The following is a 21,660-nucleotide window of genomic DNA, read 5'->3' on the forward strand; positions in this document are numbered from 1 at the left end:
CTCCCCATCAACAGAGGTGGGAAGGCAAAGCCTTCTTTGTATTTGGCATTTCAGAGAAAACACCAGGAGCCAAACAGGCACCTCGGTAGGTAACTCACTTCAGAGCTTTCACAAAAACTACTAACCCCACAAAAAGAGTCAGTGTGGTGAAGTGGTTAGAGTGCTGGACTAGGACCGGGGAGACCCGAGTTCAAATCCCTATTCAGCCACGATACTAGCTGGGTGACTTGGCCAGTCACTTCTCTCTCAACTTCTCTCTTACTTCACAGGGTTGTTGTGACGAGAAACCTAAGTATGTAGTACACTGTTCTGGGCTCCTTGGAGGAAGAGTGGGATATAAAAAGTAAATAAATAAATAAATAAAAATTTTAAAGATTGTCAAAATGCCAAAAATAAAGAAGCAGAGACTTTATCACAAGTTTAGGAACAAGGGTCAAGGTGAAAGAAAAGAGCAGGGATATAAAAAGCAAACAAGCAAACAAAAACAAAAAAACCCCTTGCACATTAGAATCTAGTCCTAGAGGCCAAATCTGCAGGATCCCTTATAGCTTACAGCCTTTCTAGACCAGCTGAGAGAGGGGGAAACAAACTGGGCTGTGGCAGTCCATCAGAAGGAGAGAGAACAAGGTGGGAGACGAGGAAGTGACTTTAGCAAATCAGGTTGAAGTAGGAGGGGCCAATGTAGTTGTCACAACCAATAGGAGATGATGCCCCTCAGTTGTGCAGAGCTAGGAGCAGATGTTGGCAGGGCGTCAACCCCTTTGATGGCTTATCTGGTGGACAAGACTTTGGGCTCTCTGGGGCGGCCCCTTAAATCCCCAAACAAGAGCTGAAATAAAGGCCAGAATGTGTTGACTCTGGCAGACTAGAACTGAGATATTGGAAAAAAGAAAACAAAATGTCTGACTCTGTGTGTCTTTTTTCCAGGTGACACTGCGGCTGTTCTCACAAGCAGCCCAGACCGGGCTAGGGAAGCCCATGGGAACCACTAGGAGCCTCGTGCCTTCCGGCGGCTCCTCAGCAGCAAACTCATCTATGAAGGTGGACTGTTAAGTGAGGAGCGAGCGCCCATTTTCTTCCTCATGGCTGTTGTATTCTTGGTTTTCCAGCAATGCGCCTGCTCAAATGCTGAGGTGGAAGGTTTCATATTGTCTCATATAGAATCCGGTCTCATATTGTCATGTGGCCTGTCAGCTCAGGATGATGCTGACCTTGCTCTGGTTTTCCCCTCCAACCAATCACATCCCAGGAGGAGACGCCTCCCTTCAGTATCACTTTTTTAAAGGTTTGACAGCCAGACGGATTTCCACAAAATTGACAGGACAAAACAACAGAATGCTTAACCCCAGTCTGCCGAATCTGACCCAAATCTTTGCTGGTCTTATAATGAACTTGCCTTTGTGAAATCAGAAGTAACCTGTAGTCTCCGTTGTTAAGCTTCCAAACATCTGCATATGTAAGCTGTGTTCCTATGGTGACCAAACTCGAATGGGGTCAGGACCTCCAAGATCTCCGTGCTGACAGGTGCGACGACTCGGCCAGGTGGGAGGCGGTGGGCGTTGTGGCGAGGTGCTGCCACTGCTGCTGCCGGCACGAGGATCTGAGCAAGGAGCAGAGGAGCCGGCAGGTCATCATTCGAACTCCTTTATTTTCTTGCATATGAGTCAAGAAATAAACGCCATTGCACAATTGGTCTGGGGTGAATTGCAATCGATCCGTTTCCCTATCCTGGACCTCCTTCACTTCTGAAACCCTTTTCTTTCTCTCCCACCACCCCTGCTGTTCACAACACCCATTTCCTCCCGTTGTTCATTTTACCCCCTCCGATCTTATGGAAGAAAGTCGATGTGGCTATTTCACAACCTTGCCTCTAAGTAGTGCTGAGGTGCCGGGCACAATTCTGCCAGGTGGAAGGCGGCGGGTGTTGTGGCGAGGTGCCGCCGCCACTGGTGCTGCCGCCGGCAGGAGGACTTGAGCATGGAGTGGATTTGGGCGCAGGGACTGCCATCACTCAGGCAACTCGGGAGGCAGGTCATAGCCTCAAGGGATTCCCTCAAGGGAATCCTCCAGCCGCCACCACAGACTGTGAGGTGAAGAGAAAAAGTGGTGGCAGGCGAGGAACAGCCTCCCCTCAGTCTTAGCGTCCCAACAGGGCCACTCAAAGGGAGCAACCCACTTGTGCAAAAAAAAAAGAAAGAAAAAGAAATGAGAAGGGAAAAACAAACCAAGAAGTAAAGTGTACATTATTGGCAATCACCCCTCCACACATCACAGGCAAATTTCAGGGCATAATGGAAGCCGCAGAGTTGTTGTTTTTAAAGTCACTGAACATAGAAGATTTCTTTAAGCCAGACATAATTGGTGCTAAGCCAAAATGCGCAGCCTTGACTTGGAGTGGGGCGGGAAGTCCTATCTGTACTAGTCCATGATAGCCTGCAGAGACGTCTGAGTAAATGCAGCTAATATGTGGACTGGCCCACTCCATTCCAGAATACATTCAGAGTAAAAGCCATGTGTGTAAAAGCTCCTGGTAACCCATCTACATTCCACTGATAATTCCGACATGCAAGAGTGATATGTATGTATGTATGCATGCATGAGAGGGGGGAGGGAGGGAGAGGGAGATATAAAAAAGCAGGTCAACATTCATAATCTGCTCACGGCAGATGTGACACCTCTTTGTGTGGATATTGTTAGTAGGGATGTGTGGATCAATTCGGGCACAAATCGATTTGTACCCGAATCTGCGTGATTTGGAGACAAAACAAATCACCCTTGTGGTCCATTGGCTAGATTTGGATACAAATCCAATCATGCTTGCTTTGATCTGAGATTCAGATCCCTCCTATTAATTCCCCCAGATTCCAAGATTTTATTTTATTTTTTAAAGCTAAGCTCTAGCCCTTATAGAAGTGAAGTTATGGAGCAAAATGTGTGGTCACTATATTTCAAGTGTTTGTATTCTTTGGTGTATAATAACCTTTCCTCAATGAATCCCTATGAGGATTCATTACACACCTTCATTTCTTCTATTCATTTTGACTGTATTTTCAACTGTGCCAACTGTCCACTGCCATTTGCCAACTACACCCCCCTCCCACCCCCAAACCAGTGGGGGTACTACTCAGTTTGTGTTCTAGGATTCCCCTCCCCCAAGTGTTTTGGCTCTTTGGTGTGTAATAACCTTTCCTCATAATAAATCCCTATGAAGATTAATTACAGAGTCCAAACCCTGCAAAAATTCCTAAAATATAAACTGAGTACCCAGTGGCTTGTGGGTTGCGGGATAGTTGGCACATGGCACCCATGGGGACCTACCCACCACCTGAAGTTCATGCCCCTAGGACCTTGCTAAGTGGTCCAAATTGATCTGAATCCGAATTGAATCAAATCAAATACAAATTGATTCTGGGGGTATTATTATTTGGCCCCTATTATTTGGGGCGGGGGTAGATTTGGATACAGATCAAATCGGGGGTGATTTGATTTGGGCACAAATCTAATTAAAAAATCGATTTGTGCACATTCCTAATTGTTAGGAGTACCCCTTATGTCAAATTACTCCCAACCCTGTCCACCTCCTCACAGGCAGGAAAACACTCTGGTTCACCTTTGAAGAAACAGCCAGCAAACAGAGAAACCCCCTTGACACAAAGAAAGGGTTAAAGGTGCCTGGTATGTGAATGCAGGAGAACCTGGAGGGGTGAGTAGGAGCTTAAGGTGTAAGGCTCTATGGAGTCCTCTTGAGATGCATAATAACAAATATGAATTTTTCCTGGCATTCCAGGGATGTCCAAATTGAAGATTAAATGCCTTCTCTCCAGCATCCATATCTCCTGCCCTCCATCCAATATTGACATAAGGAGATTCAAAAGATTACAGATTGCCAACCAATCAAGTATGTTTGGTTGTTCCATGCATAGGAGACACTCAGGAATTCCCCAGTCTTGCTGCAAAGCCCAGAAATAACACAGAAAATTCCATTACAGAAAGATATTAGCTTGATAGATGATTCCAGTATAGAAATGAAAGAGGAGTCCACCCACTCTTACATCTGGCTGGTGTCTGCTCATTTCAAAAGATCCAATTTAGTAGAACAAACAATTCCTTGGCAGTTCCTTTGTCCAAGACTCCGCAGTGAGGTGTCCATATCTCAGGTGCCACAACTGGCACTCTGCACAACTACTGCAGAACAGGGGTGTAGCTAAGGGAGAGGGGCCCGGCGTGTTCACTTCTCTCTCTGGCCGCCCCTCAGAGTGAGGGAGATAATGAAGAATATAGGGAGGGGTGAAGCGGGGGGGGGGGGTGCTCAGGAGCTTGGAGGCTTGCCTTCTTTGATCCCTTTCACTCAATTATAGCTACAACCTGCTGCAGAACACCCAGAGAGAGAGAAGGAGGAGGAGGAGGAGGAGGTTCTCTCTCAGAGCTCTCTGTCCATCTCCATGCTGCCTGCAGGACTTGTTCACAGGCAGGGAAGGGATTGTTCACTCCTGCTGGCTTTCTCCCAAATAAACTCTCCGTTCTGGCCCAATTCCTGCCCAGCTCCTTTGCTTAACCACTGCTAATGTCACCTCCTCCCAGTTTACCTGGGACAGCTGCTATCCTGTAACTTTTCTCCTCCTCTCTCCCACCTTACCATGCCCTTTCTACCTTCTCCCTAGACATGGATGGGTATATTAAACAACCAATGACTCCCCCTCCCGCCGGATATGCCTCAGCTGGTTGGTTGAGAATGCTGGAGAGGATTCCTCTCCAATACACAGTCTCGCCTCTTGAATTTCTTCTCACAGGAATAGTTCACATATCCCTAGATGGCTTCTTGGGGGTGATGCCTAACAAAAACCAGGCCTCCAGAAAACCTTAAAGAGCATACTTAAAGAAAAGAAACCCAATCATCGGAGTCTCTTTTATTTGCTGTTATTTCCCCCCAAATGCTGCATATGTGATTGATGGCTATAACATTAAATGTGATCCAGGTTTATATTATTATTTCTTGTTTACACAGTCAGACAGGTGTTATTGACTGGTTTGTTTTATCCAGACATCGAGTCCTTCCCAAGGACCTGGGATGCAAGATTTTTATTGTCAATGGTTATAGATATCGTCGCAGAATATAGGCTGTTCCCAGTAAAGCTGCTTTTTGTAATTGGCTGATGGTGATTTCTGTGGCCCCTATGGTGTTGAAGTGCTCTTCAAGGTCTTTTGGAACTGCACCCAGGGCGCCAATTACCACTGGGATTATTTTGGTCTTCTTCTGCCACAGCCTTTCAATTTCCATTTGTAGATCTTTGTATTTCGTGATTTTTTCTATTTCTTTTTCTTCTATTCTGCTATCCCCTGGTATTGCTATGTCGATTATTTTGACTTGTTTTTCTTTCTTCTCGACTACAGTTATATCTGGTGTATTGTGTGGCAGATGTTTGTCTGTTTGTAGTCGGAAGTCCCATAATATTTTTACATCTTCATTTTCTACCACTTTTTCAATTTTATGGTCCCACCAATTCTTGGCTACAGGTAGCTTGTATTTTTTGCAGATGTTCCAGTGTACCATCCCTGCTACTTTGTCATGCCTTTGTTTGTAGTCAGTCTGTGCAATCTTTTTACAACAGCTGATAAGGTGGTCCACGGTTTCATCTGCTTCTTTACAAAGGCGGCACTTGCTGTTTGTGGTGGATTTTTCGACTTTTCCTCTTATTGCATTTGTTCTTAGTGCCTGTTCTTGTGCAGCCAGTATTAAACCCTCTGTTTCTTTCTTCAAGTTGCCATTCTTAAGCCATTGCTAGGTCTTGGTGATGTCCGATTTTCCACTTATTTTGTGTAAATATTGACCATGCAGGGGCTTATTTCTCCATTTTTCTGCTCGGTTCTTGACTTGTTCTTTCTTGTAGGCCTGCTTTCTTTCATTGGTGTTGAATAGTTTCGTGTTCTTGACCATTTGAAGTGCATCTTCTTCACTGTCCCTTATATATTCTTCAAGGCCTCGTTTCTCCTCCTCTACTATTTGATGGACTTGCAGCATTCCTTTTCCACCTGAGCTGCGAGGGAGGTAAAGCCTATCTACATCACTGCGGGGGTGCAGAGCATGATTGATGGTCATGATTTTCCTGGTCTTACGATCCAGCGTCTCTAGCTCTGCCTGGGTCCAGTCTATTATTCCTGCAGTGTATCTAATAACAGGTATAGCCCAGGTGTTTATGGCTTGTATGATATTCCCGCCATTGAGTTTGGACTTGAGGATTTTTCTGACTCTGCTGATGTATTCACTTCCAATTTATTATTATTATTATTATTATTATTACATTTATATCCCGCTCTTCCTCCAAGGAGCCCAGAGCGGTGTACTACATACTTAAGTTTCTCTTTCACAACAACCCTGTGAAGTAGGTTGGGCTGAGATAGAAGTGACTGGCCCAGAGTCACCCAGCTAGTTTCATGGCTGAATGGGGATTTGAACTCGGGTCTCCCCGGTCCTAGTCCAGCACTCTAACCACTACACCACGCTGGCTCTTTGATCCAGAGAGGGGCCAGTCCTCCAGCTGCCAGAGAAAGCCAATGGCTGATCAGGAATGGAACCACTTTTATAGACCTTCCTCCCTGCAGAGGATCTTAACATCTCCCTCTTTTACAGCACACTGTGAAAAAATAGCTGTTTCTTGGTAGTGACTTTAATTGGCTGCTGCTGTTTCAGTTATTCAGAGTATTTCGGCTTTGTCTGTATTTGGGGGATAATTATGCTATTATATTGCTATTTCTTTCTATGTTGAGAATTTTTTCAGTGTGGTGGCAGTTATATTTTACTGTAACTCATCTTGCGTGCTGCCTTTCTTCTGACCCAAGGCTTTATCAGATGAACAATGGCGTTTTCAGTAAGGCATATAAAGGTTGGTTGGAAAGCTGCAAAAGGACACTCAGCTTCAGCCAATTAGATGGACGCCTCCCTAAGTCTTCCTGGAAGGGACTGTCTCAATTTCAGATTCCATCAACCATGTGAGCTGCCTGCTTCTTCTGTGGAGTTGTTCTCTTGGCACTTGCAGACACTGTTATTAATCCAGACACTAATTGCTTTGGAAGCAGTTTGTGCTGACTTCTCCCTTCCAATTCAGATTCAGTCCTTCGGGCACCTTTTGCTCCTTGTTGCTTAAAGAATCTTTTATCATCTCACATTTCCAGCAGAAAAGATGAATAACGAATAAGAACATAACAAGAACCCTGCAAGATCAGGCCCAAGCACCCTATCCCAGCATCATACAGTGGCCCACAGTGGAAGCCCACAGGCAAAAACTGAGGACATGCCCTCTCTCCGAATGCAGCACGGATCTGAGTAAAAGAGGATCATATTGAAGTGTTGTTTGGAGAAGAATATGGCAGAGACCTATCCACCGGTTCCCACGGGGTATTTCTGTACAGGAGGAGACTCAAAAGATACGGTGGCAAATCAGGAGAGGATTGCATGACCTGCCCCTCCCCAAGATCATTAACATTCCTTGGTAGAGCTGCCACCAGTCTCTCTCCTCTGAGACAAACTAAGTGAAAATTTCTCCCTGTTCATAGCAAAATGCCTTACAACCTCTTTGAAGAGCAGGCATGTTGGAAGACAGAACGGAACATGTTTCCTGCCCCGATCAAGTCTAAAACAATCCAAATGTAGTTTATGTAAGTAGATATAGAAATCAGGACAGTTTACAAGCAAAACAAGCCCAAATGGTTAAAATGCACACACGAGGTACCTTTCTTCCTGTCCAGAGGCTCAATAGATATCAGGTATTAAGTTGCCATTCACAAAACATAATCCTTCATCATGCTCTGCTCCTAGGAGCCACTCAGAATGGTCTCAGGTAACAAAGCTAAGCTAATACAGAATTAACATTCCAGAAACAGCAACATCAAGAGCTCCTCCTATGACTGACTACCACCCACCTCACTTAACTCGAAAGCTGGCTGTTTCCTTAATAGGGAAGTTGATTTGCTGTCGGGTTGGTGTCGATTCCTGGCAACCACAGAGCCATGTGGTTGTCCTTGGTAGAATACAGGAGGGGTTGACCATTGCCTCCTCTCGCGCAGTGTGAGATGATGCCTTTCAGCATCTTCTTATATTGCTGCTTCCCGATATCGGAGTTTCCCATAGTCTGAGAAACATACCAATGGGGATTCTAACCAGGAACCTTTTGCTCCCTAGGCAAGTTACTTCCCTGCTGCACAAGAAGGTTGCAAAGAAAGAAAGAAGTACAGCCAGGTAATAATTGCCATCTTCCCCTCAAATATGGGCAAAACATCCTAGGATCCGATTGCTCAGACACTTCTTTCAAAAGCTTATTGTCTCTCCCTGATTGCAGCAGATTCCTGAGATGACAATAGGGAACCCCATTTGCCCTTTGGGTACTTGTGAACATTTTGAGCCTTTTCCTGGCCTGGGCAACTTAACTGATTAACAAACTATTGCCAGACACAAATTATTCAGAAGAGCCAGGCCAGGCCAAAATGGCAGCAATCGTATTTGCCTATAAATATGGGTGGTATTGCTCCTTTCCTACCAGCAAGGATGGAAAAGCAAGAAAGAGCAAAGGTGAAGCAAAAGGAGGAAAGTACTTCTGCATGCTTGTGACCAAGTTTTGGGGCCTTTAGCCAATCTGAGAACAGCAGTGTCATATAGCGATTCGATAGAGAAGCATCTACAGTCCCAGGCTGGACCCATTATGATTGGAAAGCCCACGCTGACTATAATGGGGATGATGAGGAAGCTCTGATAAAGTGCCCTCCCCTGTGGTGGGTGGGGTAGAAGCCAGAGCCAGCCTTTGGCTACTTGAGAAGGGAAGCTGAGTGGTAGAGGAGATCGGTGAAGAAGAGGCTGAGAAATGAGATTAGGAGGACCCTGGGTTCCAGCTGCAGTGTGGGAGAGCATGGAGCCTGAGGGGATCCACCACCTCACTAAACAAAGGAAATGGAGAGGGTGAAACTGCAGAACAAGCAGAGGACCTCAGAGACACTCCCTGGGAAGCAACAGGCAACAGAGGTTGCCTATAAAGGAATGTGTTGATCAACCCTAAGGGCCCAAGTCAGAGGCAAGGATCTGAAGCCTAATGAAGAAACCCGGATGGATACAGGTCCTAGGGGCAGCCTTTTTCCACCCTGGAAAATTTCTGTACTCCAATAAATTTCAGGAGATTGAACTCTCCCTTTCTGGTTGACCTGTTGCGCCATGCACCCACGTCCATCTTATGTACAACTGCTGAAGAGTCCCACAGTGCCCCTCTGCCAGGGTTGCCAAGGTTGGCCAATTTTCTACCCTTGGTTTTTTTGGTGGGTGGAAAGAAATGCTATTTTTGATTAGTCATTTGTCCCAGTACATTGAAATCAGCTACTTTTTTGTCTACACTCCTCTGTAGCATGTACACAGATATTAGCGTAATTAGCAGCTTCATAGCTTGGATAGAGAGCTTCTCAACCTGGAATAAGAAATCGCCCAAAGGAAGATGGTGTCTGTTTTGTCTGTGCTTGGACACCATTCGATTGATTGTCAGATCAAACTGGGGGGGAAGAAGGTTGTCATTTTTGCCCAAGAGCACTGGAGGGCAGGTATCACACAGCTTTGCTTTCACAATGCACTTCACTACAATGCAGCTCTGTGCTGACTGTAAAATAAAGTAGGAGCTGATGTATGCTTTTTCACACACACACACACACACACACACACACACACACACACACACCTTAAATTGTTAGTGCAAATAGTTTAAAATTGTTAGTACGGTTTTTCTAATAAAAAGTACTTTAGCATTTAAGTAGACCAAACTGTTTGAGGAACAAGTGGCCATTTGCTCCCTACTAAGGCAACCATCTTCAGTTAAAGCCCATCTTCTCTCCTGGGATGGATGCAGGGAGCGATAATGTCGAATGAGTCCCCAAGCAGCAAGGTGCTCAGGCATGGTCTAAGAAGATCAGCCCTGGGTGGGAGTCAGCCACCACCAAGCACAGCATGAGGATCGGAGAAGTGGAGAGATGTATGGAGCACTTGGTAAAAAGAAAGAAGGCTGCATCCTTTCCCAGAGGTTCACCATTTAGAACAGCTGTTTTCCAAGTACAACTCATGAATCCGCACTGTGTTACTGGCTATTTGGCGCTGGGTCCTTTGCTAATTGTTTTATGGATGACATCTTAGAATATCACCTATAACCTTTTAAAGTGACATTCCAAACATTCCAATATAGGACTAAGTGCTTGTTTCTGGTACGATTACACAGTGTAAATATTTTAAATAGCATGTATTCTCCTACTGTGATAGCAGCTTAGTTGCAGTAGCTGCAGGTAATAGTGGCTGGGAAATAGAGAATCAAAGGGGAGCAGGTTCTTCTGCTGTCATACAGCTATATACACATCCCAGAGCCTGTTTGTACTGATACAACCAATGTCACATCTACTGTGGCACTCACGCCTCAGGCCCTTGGTGCTGCTGACACGTCCACATGTGATCTTGGTGGCTGGGTGCCAGGTAGCTGAGAAGCCGATGGTGAGGAGAAGAAACCATGGAGAGGAGGACTTGGACATTGGTGCCAGCAGGTGGATGCTGCCGCTACAGAGCACGGCTAGCTGATCTATCACTCACTCCATCTCTCTCTCACAATGTTCCTGCTCCTGTTGCCATTGGCATCTGAGAACTGCCTTACTGTGGCCTGCCTCCTGGAGCTTTGGGTATGGATCGAAGAAGATGCATAAGGAGTGCATATTAACAGTTATAGTCCCACTTCTGGCCATCAGTACACTCCAACTGCTGATGCTAAGAAATGATTAAAACCATATATACTCAGTGTCTCCCTGCTGAAACCACCCTATGAAGAAATCATTCGCCCAGTTTAAAGAACAACATGGCCTCTGGTGCAATAAGAACTGATTTCCAAAATGTACTGATGTGTCCATATAGTATTCCTCTTGCCACCATCTCCGTATTTTGCGATATCGCCAATACGCCTGAGGCCCCATTGAACATTATTTGTACCCAGGTGTTCCGAGGTCAGAAGAACAACCCCTCCCCAAAAAGCAGAGTATGTTGCATTGTTTTTAAGAAGAATGTTGAAATTTAGCATAGAAGCGCCAAGACTGCAAGACGACATCATATTCTTGTTCCAGAAATGGTATAAAAGGCCCAGAAATCCTCCCTCCAATCACTTTTGGCATCTCTTCTCCTCTGTGATCAAACATCCTCGAAGATCCACTGCTGAATTTCCATTGCCATGAAGCATTCTTCTCTGCTCTTCATTGCCTTCTTGGTGCCTTCTTGGTGATCTTCCCGGATACAGGTAAGGTTTTCTTCTTCCCTTTTTAGAAATATTTCTGGTCATTCCCACTGACTGAGGATGTTGTCTTTCCCACATTCACCTGGGAGTAAGCCCTGTTGAACACAAGAGAAGAAGTAAACCCACACAGAATTATTAAGAAGTAAACCCACACAGTCTTCAGCTGTAAGGAGAGAATCCTCTGGAGAGGGACAGCAAGGCAGGTATTCAAACCTACTCACGGCACCTATAAAAGCAGCACCAGCACTCACTGGACATCTGTCGAGCTTCTTCTGGTCTGGCCTCGCACAGGGTAGGATGCATTCAAAGATATCCATTCCTGCTTCTCCTCAGGGCTATCAAAAAGCTGGTGGTGCTGGTACTACCTTGGGAAGGTTTAATTGCTCAAACCTTATTCTAACTTCCTTGAGGGAGGTAGATGACACATTTTGTTTGAGTGGGTCAATCTCCACTACTAACTATTTAACCTTTTACCATGGTGAAGCTAAGAGTCCTGAAAAGTCCAGGGAGGAGCCCGCAAGAGTGTAGGCATTCTAGCTGAAGGAAATCATCCAGTTAGAAGGATGAGTCCACCTGTGGGTACATTCCTTTTGAGGACAGGAAGCTTGACTAGATGGAACCCTGAAAGACTGTGTGAGAACCAAAGAGGGTAGAAGAATGGCCCAGCAGAGAGGGAGAGTCCATCCGCTCCCCACCCAGTGATGCCTAGAGTGAGAGACCAGGTGGGTGCTGGGGTTCCTTCGGCAGCCTCAGGTTAACATCTGTGGGAAGTGTGGGCAGGATTGGGACCAGCTCCTGAGTGACTCAGCAGTTCTTTGGGTCACCTGCTCAGCTTTGGGCTTTATAGGGAAGCTGCTTGTGACAGCAGGCCAGCCAGCGGTGGGGTTGCCCCTTTGGGGGAGCACAAGGGTGAGGGCTTCTGTTCAATCTGTTTTAAGCTGTTTTGGACTTAGGTTGAAGTTCTTGTAATGTGTTTGAGTTTGTCTGGAGAGGGGGGGACGGGGGCACCTTTGTTGACTATGGGGCAACTATCCCAGTAGTTGTGGAGAATAGAAGAAGTAATGTTGGCAGATTAGCAGGCCATTCCAGGGGAAGGGTAGTCAGAAATTTAATAACTGTCTCCTCTTCCGGCTGTCCTGCCAGCTCTTTGACCTCGGGGAGCACTGCCAACAACCCACATAGTCTTCCCCTGCTCCTCTGCAATGCCAGGTCAGTCAAAAATAAACCTGAACTCATCCATGATTTGATCATGGATGATGGGGCCAACCTGGTATGTATTACTGAGACTTGGTTGTGGGAGGCTAGTGGCTCAGTTTGGTCCCAGCTTCTTCCTCCAGGATATTCTGTAGAGGAGCAAGTGAGGGGACGTGGGTGGGGAGGTGGGGTGGCTGTGGTCTATAAGGATAACATCTCCCTTACCAGGGCCCCTGTTAGGGTATCGAACCATACTGAATGTGTGTACTTAAGTTTGGGGACCAGGTATATATTGGGACTTCTGTTGGTGTAACGATCACCCAGTGGAATCCCTTACTGAGCTCACAGACAGACTCTTGGTGCTGGGGGGACTTCAATGGAGTTCATAGCGGCCATGACAACTATGGGCCTATCCCAAGTGGTCTCTGGTCTGATGCATATCGGTGAGCACCCTTGGATATGTAAAAGGGTGATTGGTTAATCACTCCTTTGTGGCCTGTGCGGCACAGGGAAAATGATTGCCATGAAACCTGCTTCAGGACTTCTCCAACCTTTGGGCTGTGCGGTCCGGGGGTGGACGAATGCCTAGAAGTATCCAGATCCTCTCTTACAGAAGGGGGGGTTGGCTTTGAAGGAATTGAGTGGGGCGTACCTGCCCATTCCTGAGCCAGGGTGTGTCGCCCAGTAGGGTGATGAGTAGGACTTCAGAGTTCTGACCTGCTTCTATTGGCCCGCACTGTTCTCTAAGGGTGATTAATCACCTGGTGTTCCAGTCTGCCATGTCGATGTAATAGTTAATAAAGTTGTGGCCCTTTTCATCCATATTAACTCTACGTGTAGTCTTGAGCTGGGGTCTGGGGACAATGTTTAATTCTTGTTTTAAAATATTTTTAAATTGTTAATTGTTGTGTTATTGTTTTTAATTTGTTTTAGCTTTTCATTGTTTTACAAGTTTGTTTTAATTGTAAACCACCCTGAGCCATTTTTGGAAGGGCGGTATATAAATCAAATAAATAAATAAATAAATATTGCAAGTCACACGCTTGATTAGGTCTTTTACTCTGATCAGGATGGTGTTCCGTGGTTGGGGACTCCTGTGATTTTCCCATTGTTATGGACAGACCACCATCTGGTTAAGGTTAGACTTACAACCACTTCCCACCTCCGCAGGGGCAAGGGGCCTATCAGAATGGTCCACCCAAAGAGGTTATTGCATCCATATAGGATTCCAAGAAGCCTTGGAAAGATTCAATGTTGACTTTGACGGTGACCGTGTTGATGCCCTGGTTGAGAGTTGGAAGAACTTGCTCACCAGGGCAGTAGACACGATTGCTCTCAAACGTCCCCTCTGTCCTGCTTCAAAATTGGCCGCTTGGTATACGGAAGATCTACGGGGGTTGAAGTGGCAAGGTAGGCGACTGGAGTGCAAGTGGAGAAAGACTCAACTCGAATCCGACAGATTGCAACATGGAACACATCTGAAGATTTATGCTCAGGCAATACATGAGGCAAAGAGGCGGTTCGTTGCTGCCCATATTGCCTCTGCAAGTTCAAGTCCAGAGGAGTTGTTCAGGGTTGTGAGGGGACTAGTATCTGCCCCCCTCCCTTGAACCAGAATTTGCAGGCATCATTAACTGGTGCAATGTGTTCAAAGAGTTTTTAGCAGATAAAATCTCTCAGATTCGGGCCAATTTAGTTGGAGACTCCACAATTAATTTGATGTCTGGACTGGAGGTGCCCACCAACTCCTCTTATGTGATTCGACTGGATCGGTTTCAGTTTGTGACTCCTGAGGATGTGCACAAGCTGCTTGGAGCAGTGATGCCTACCACTTGTTCTCTTGACCCTTGACCAACGTGGCTTGTTCTATCTAATAGGGAAGCTGTTGTAGACAGCCTGGTGGAAATCATAAATGCTTGTCTGAGGGAGGGCAGGATGCCTCCTTCTTTTAAGGAGGCAATCATTAGAACTCTTCTAAAGAAGTCTGCATTAGATCCCTCAGAGTTGAGCAATTATAGGCCTGTTTCCAACCTCCCATGGCTGGGCAAGGTAATTGAGAAGGTGGTGGCCTCTCAGCTCCAGGAAGTCTTGAAGGAAACTGATTATCTAGACACATTTCAAACTGGTTTTTGGGCAGACAATGGGGAGGAGACTGCCTTGGTCAGCCTGATGGATGATCTCCAATTGGGAATTGACAGAGGAAGTGTGACTCTGTTGGTCCTTTTGGATCTCTGCAGTTCTCCATACTATCGACCATAGTATCCTTCTGGAGCATCTGAAGGTGTTGGGAGTGAGAGGCACTGTTTTACAGTGGTTCCACTCCTGCCTCTTAGACAGATTCCAGATGGTGTCAATTGGAGATTGTTGCTCTTCGAGATCTGAGCTTAAGTATGGCATCCCTCAAGGCTCCATACTTTCTCCAATGCTTTTTAATATCTACATGAAACCGCTGGGAGAGATCATCAGGGGATTTAGAGCTGGGTGTTACCAGCATGCCGATGACACCCAGATCTACTTCTCCTTGTCAACTTCTTCAGGAGCTGGCATATCCTCCCTAAATGCCTGCTTGGAAGCAGTAATGGGCTGGATGAGGGAGAATAAACTGAAGCTGAATCCAGATAAGATGGAGGTACTTATTGTGTGGAGTCAGAACTCTAGAGATGATTTTGATCTCCCTGTTCTAGATGGGGTCACACTTCCCCAAAAGGAACAGGTTCGCAGTCTGGGAGTACTTCTGGATTCACACCTTTCCCTGGCTTCTCAGGTTGAGGCAGTGGCCAGGGGCGCTTTCTATCAGCTCCGGCTGATACGCCACCTGCACCTGTTTCTTGAGATCAATGACTTCAAAACAGTGGTTCATCTGTTGGTAACCTCCAGATTTAACTTCTGTAATGTGCTCTACATGGGGCTGCCTTTGTACGTAGTCCGGAAACTTCAGTTGGTTCAGAATGCAGCCACCAGAATGGTCTCTGGGTCATCTCGAAGAGACCACATTACACCTCTACTGTTGGAGTTACACTGGCTGCCTATAGGTTTCTGGGCAAAATAAAAAGTGCTAGTTATAACTTACAAAGCCCTAAACGGCTTAGGCCCTGGGTATTTAAGAGAGCTTCTTCTTCATTACGAGTCCCACCGCCCATTGAGGTCATCTGAGGAGGACCGTCTCCAGTTACCACCAACTCATTTGGTGGCTACACAGAGATGGGCCTTCTCGGTCTCTGCCCTGAGATTGTGGAATCCTCTCCCTGCTGAGATACGATCATCCCCATCTCTGGCAATTTTTTAAAAACACCTGAAAACCCATCTGTTTGCCCAAACTTTCTAAGCTTTTTAATTTTTTAGGTTTTAATCTCTGGTTTATTTTAAAATTGTTAAATTGTTTTAAGCTTTTGTATATGTGTTTAATTTGTCTTATGCTATTGTTAACCACCCAGAGATGAAACTTTGGGGCGGTGTACAAATTTGATAGATAATTAAACAAACAAACAAACAAACAAAAATAGTTCCTTAGATAGATAATTATTTTGTCTCTGTGTACAGTGTTGCAAATTCTTTGCTTGGTGACCAGTCACCTCCAAGGGAGAGGGAAAGTAGTAACCCGGTGATGACACAGAAATTATCATTTCCAGAACAGAGGGTCATTCTTTCTCTGGAGATCTCTCCTTACATCTCTCCTACACAGCACTAGGGATGTGTGAACTGGTTCAATTTTGAACCAGTTCGAATTTGAACCGGGGTGGTTTGAAGGTTTGAATTCAAACCGAACCAGCCATCAGATTTGAGCTGCAGGTTCAAATTCTCATTGAACCAGTTAAAACTGGTTTGGACATCCAAAAATGTGGAGGGTGGTAGCTGGCACCCAGGGGGACCTACCACCCAAACCCCAAAGCAATCGGACACTCGTACAATATTTTATGAGTTTTTGAATAAATATTTTTTTTCTCATAGGGTATAATGGAACTTGTACCAGTCCATTATTCCTTATTGTGGAGCACCCATGGGTGCCAACAACCACCCAAACCCTGAAGCAATCAGACAGTCCTACAATTTTTTATGAATATTTGAAATATTTTCAATTATTTTTCTCATAGAGTATAATGGGACACAAACCAGCCCATATACCCTATTGTGGAGGACCTAGGGGCACAAAAGTGGGATGGGTGGTAGACAGACAGGGGTTCCTACCACCCATAAAACCCCAAGGCAATTGGACACTCCTCTGATTATTGGTGAATTTTAAAAGTATTTTTGAATTCCCCACAGGGAATAATTAGGATTGCAGCAAATGTATAGCTTCACGTGGGGGGAAAGGGGGTGTCCTAGAGTGGAGTATGCTGGGTGATAGTTCCTAGGGTGGGCAAGGAAGCTATCAGAATTATTTGAAAGGAATTGGGCAAAGGGCTGATTTTTAAGTGATTTTTTAAGTTTATGCATCTTTAAGGTTTTTCTCCATAAAGAAGCATGGAGGTGTCAGCAAATTTATAGCTTCATGTTGGGGGCAAAGGGGTGGCCTAGAGAAGAGTGTGGTGGGTGGTAGTGCCCAAGGGGGGCCCGGAAGCTATCAGAATTATTTGAAAGGAATTGGGCAAAAGGGCTGATTTTTAAGTGGTTTTTGAAGTTTATGTGTCTTTAAGGTTAGCAGATGAGAATGGATTCATGGTTTGTCATTGAAAATCTTATATGCTACCAAAGAATCTACACTCAGAACCCTTCAGAAACAACAGAACCCAGTACCCCATGGGTTAGCAACCCGTGGGGGAGGTTGGCACCCTCTTTGCACTAGACCACCACTCACTCTGGGCCACCCCAGCACCCCACAAGTGGCTTTAAGGGTTTTCTCCATAGGGAAGAATGGAGGTTTCAGCAGCCCCATAGCTGCACTTGGGGGGTGCTGGGGTGGCCCAGAGCAAGGGTGCCAACCACCCCCATGGGTTGCTCACCATGAAGAACTCAGCACTGAAGGACCAGTGGCAACACAAAACTCCTGTGCTACTGACCAGCCCGCCCCCCGGGTAATTCCACCCCAACTAAAGCTTCCTCTTGACAATGTTTGCACCAGCACCCTTTAAATGTTTGTCATGGAATGTAGCTGGCCTAAAATCAAGGCTGGTAGATGTTGAATTTACCAGATATATTACTGACTTTGATATTCTGCTCTTCCAGGAGACATGGCTGTCGGAAGAAGCTCACCTCGATGGCTTTACAGCCTTTTCAGTTAGAGCAACCCTAGTGGGTGGTAGAGGTTGGCCATGTGGTGGGCTCAGTATATTTGTTGCCAAGACCACCAATGCCTCAATCACCACTCTTTGCCTACTTATGAACATTGTGCCATGACCTTGATGGTTAGCCTTAATAATCTATCTTTGGTCTTTGTTAATGTTTATATTCCACCCATTTGCCAGCATTCTCAGATTAAGACTGTATGGTCTAAACTTGAGGCCTATGTAGAAGAGCTGCAGTGCTCTTCACCTTGTGGATTTTTAGTGATTGCACATGATTTTAATGCTAATGCTATTTTTGTTGTCAGAATTTGGTTGGTTGTTCAGTTGTTTCTTTAGTTTCCGATGTGTCTTCGTTGTCTTTTTGCAGTTCTTTCTGTGCATCAGTGCACTTTGTTCTTGGATGTTTTTTGGGGTGGGGGGTGGGGCTGGTGTTTCAAGTATTTGGTCAGGAGTTGTTGTTTTTTTGTCACTGCTGTTTTGTGGGTTTTTTTCCCTCCCCCTCTTAGTTGTTTTTGGCTTGGGTATTGGTGTGTCTTTGCTTGTTAGTGTATAGTCATTGTGGGTTTGATTTGCTGTTCTTTCTTTTTTGTGCTTTTCTTGTCTGTGTTCTCTGCAGTAATTTCTTGATTGCTAGACACAGTGTATCTAGTATGTGTGGGTGTTTTTAAGTTTTTGTCAGGTGGTCTAAGCATTTTCATGGTTTTTGGTTTTTGGTTTTTGTTTTGCTTGGGCAAAGGTGTCACTCTTTCTGCTTGTTTGCTGTTTTATGCTGGGTTTTCTATGTTATTTAGTATATGTTTGATTGTTGTGGTCTTGTTTGTGTCATCTTCATTTTGATCTTGTGTCTGTATTACTTTTATTTATTTCTCTTTGCAGAGCAGTTTGGTAGAAGTGTGGGGTTGTTTTTGTTACTTGTGGCACACGCAGTTTGTGTTTTTGCTGGGGTTATTTTGTTGTTCCTGGTCCAAAGGTATAAGTGTGTTTGTTGTTCTGCTGTCCTGTGTTTCTTTGTCTGTTTCTTTCTGGTTATTGTCAAATATTTCTGTGTAGACACAGTTTTGGATGTCTTGTTGTGTTGACACAACGGTTAACGAGTCGAATGATCTGACCTGAGATAGGGCATCATATAATTGTCCATGGCTGAATACTGGATCTTTTAGATAAAGGCATATTCTGTCAAAGGTTTGTCCTTGTGATTTGTTGATGGTCATTGCAAAGGACAATCTTACTGGGAACTGCCTTCTTTTGAATTTAAATTTATTTATTTTTATTTATTTTACATATTTCTGTATCACCCAAAAATTATGTCTCTGGGCGGTTCACAACAGATAAAAACAGCATTAAAACATTAGTTTAAAAAAAAACACCAAGAAATTTAAAATACAACAATTTGAAATTTTTTAAACAATGCTCTAAAACAACATTAAAAACAATCAAAACAATATCAATTAAAAGCCTGGGTGAACAGATGTGTTTTTATGGACCTTTTAAAAGCTGTCAGAGATGGGGGGAGGCTCTTATTTCACTAGGGAGCGCATTCCAAAGCCTCGGGGCAGCAACGGAGAAGGCCCGTCCCTGAGTGGCCACCAGACGAGCCGGTGGCAAATGCAGACAGACCTCTCCTGATGATCTCAATGGGCTGTGGGGTTCATAATGAAGAACCCCATAATGGGCAGTGGGGTTCATAATGAATGGGGTTCATAATGAATATTTGTGTCAGAGGTTATTTTTGGAATTCTTGGGATGAGAGCAATCTCAGTGTTTTCTGTGTGTGTTATGGCTTTTGCTTCAATAATGTTGGGTTGAAACCGTATGACTGTGAGACGTGTTCCATTGCATAGTCTTCCCGAGGGAGCTAAGTTCCTCAGCAGCATGATGATTGCTCCTGGTTTAAGATGCAGTTGATGTGGTGGCATGCCTGTAAGGCTGCTTAAGAATTCCTCTGGGTATGCCAGGCATTCTTCTTCTTGCTCACTTTCGATGGTGTCTTTACTTTCATATATGACTTCCTCTCCTGGCATACGTTCGAGGACATGGTTATTGAGTTCTAGGGACATGTGGTTTGTCACAGTCAGTATTGCTCTTCCTTTTAGTTGCTGTGGTGTGACTGTGGTGAAATCAATATCGCCATATAATTGTTCCACAGGGTCCTGTATCACTGGGTAGCAGTTATTTGGTAAATGTGTTGTCTCTCCGTTCCTTCCGTAACCTACTGCTAAGAGCCATGTTGTAAAGTCTTTTTCATTCTGCAGAGCATGCATGTTTTCTGTGAGTTTGATTACATGAATGGTGTTTCCAGAGGTGGTGTTTTTTTAAGCAGCTGGCTATGGTTAAGGATCTTGAACCTCTAATGATAATGATAATGATAATGATAATGAGAGAGCCAGTGTGTTGTAGTGGTTAGTGTGCTGGACTAGGACCAGGGAGACCCAAGTTCGAATCCCCATTCAGCCATGTTACTAGCTGGGTGACTCTGGGCCAGTCACTTCTCTCTTAGCCTAGCCTACTTCACAGGGTTATTGTGAAAGAGGAACTTAAGTATGTAGTACACCGCTCTGGGCTCCTTGGAGGAAGAGCGGGATATAAATGTGATGATGATGATTATGATGATGATGACAGGGAGGATTTGTCGAAAATCACCCCCCAGCAAGATGGTTATGCCTCCAAATGGTTGTGTGGATTTTGTGAGGTCTTTGAGGAGTCTGTCTACAGCTAGGAAGGCATGTGTATTAGGGATGTGCGAAAAATTTCAGGCACAGATCGATCTGTGCCTCAAACGAGCAATTTCAGGTGATTCGGGGCCGAACTGAATCACCCCTGATGCCCGCTGATATTTTTCGGGTCCAAGCCAAATCACCCGAATTTCGGGGCTGAAAAAATTGGGTGATTCGGCTCATGGCCGATTTTTTGGGAATTTATGAAGTTTTAGTGACTTTGGGGCAGTTCTGGGGCATAGCATGGGATCTTAGCAAAAAGAGTGGGGTGGGTGGTAGTGCCTAATGGGTGCAGGCTACCACCCCAATTTCAGGGGGATTGGGCAAAGGGCTGATTTTGGGGGATTTCTGAAGTTTTCGTGTCTTTGGGGCAGATTGGGGCAGAAAGTGGGGCCCGGGGCAGAAGAGTGGGGTGGGGTGGTAGTGCCCAATGGGTGGAGGCTACCACCCCAGCCATTTCGGCTGCTTTGTAGCCAAAACAAAACACCCAATGCTCAAAACAGAACAGATTTTGTAGCCAAAACAAAACGTCCCTGTTTCAGATACAAAACATTTTGTTGTTTCAGCTGTTTTGGAACTCCATTTTGCAGTTGCAAAAAGTCTTTCTCCTTCAGTCTCCATTTTGAATTTTGACATCTGTTTGAATTTCCAGCCCTTCCAGCCCGCAGATTGGCCAGCGAAAGCATTAGCTGATCTGCTGGCAATTGCCTCCTTATTTCTTTTAAGCAAATCTAAGGGTGAATTTTACTCTCATTGGCTAGTGGGGCACTGTGCATTTACCCTCATTGGCCAGTGGGGCAGTGTGCATTTCATTGTTGTTGTTTCACACTGTTGTTTGTAGATCAATTGCATTTCGGGCGGCGGGGGGCGGGGATGTGGATGTGCATAACCTTTGGAAATCTTCCTGATTTTTTTCCAAAGCTCTGCTGTTGTTAATGTGTGGTGTTGATGTTATCTGGGATGGATTCAGGGCAGAAAGGGGATTTGGGGGGCAGAAGAGTGGTTCAGGTGGTAGTGCCCCAATGGGTGCCTGCTGCCATCCAGATTCCAAAGGAATTGGGAAAAGGGCTGATTTTTAAAGAATTTCTGAAGTTGACATGTCTTTGGGGCAGATTCAGGGCAGAACAGTCGGTTGGGTGGCAGCGCCCCAAGGGCTGCCTGCCACAACCCAGATTCCAAGGAATAGGGCAAAGGGCTGATTTCTTGGGAATTGTTGAAGTTTATGCTTCTTTAAGGTTTTTT

Source organism: Hemicordylus capensis, chromosome 1 (assembly GCF_027244095.1).
Source record: "Hemicordylus capensis ecotype Gifberg chromosome 1, rHemCap1.1.pri, whole genome shotgun sequence".
Classification (NCBI taxonomy): domain Eukaryota; kingdom Metazoa; phylum Chordata; class Lepidosauria; order Squamata; family Cordylidae; genus Hemicordylus; species Hemicordylus capensis.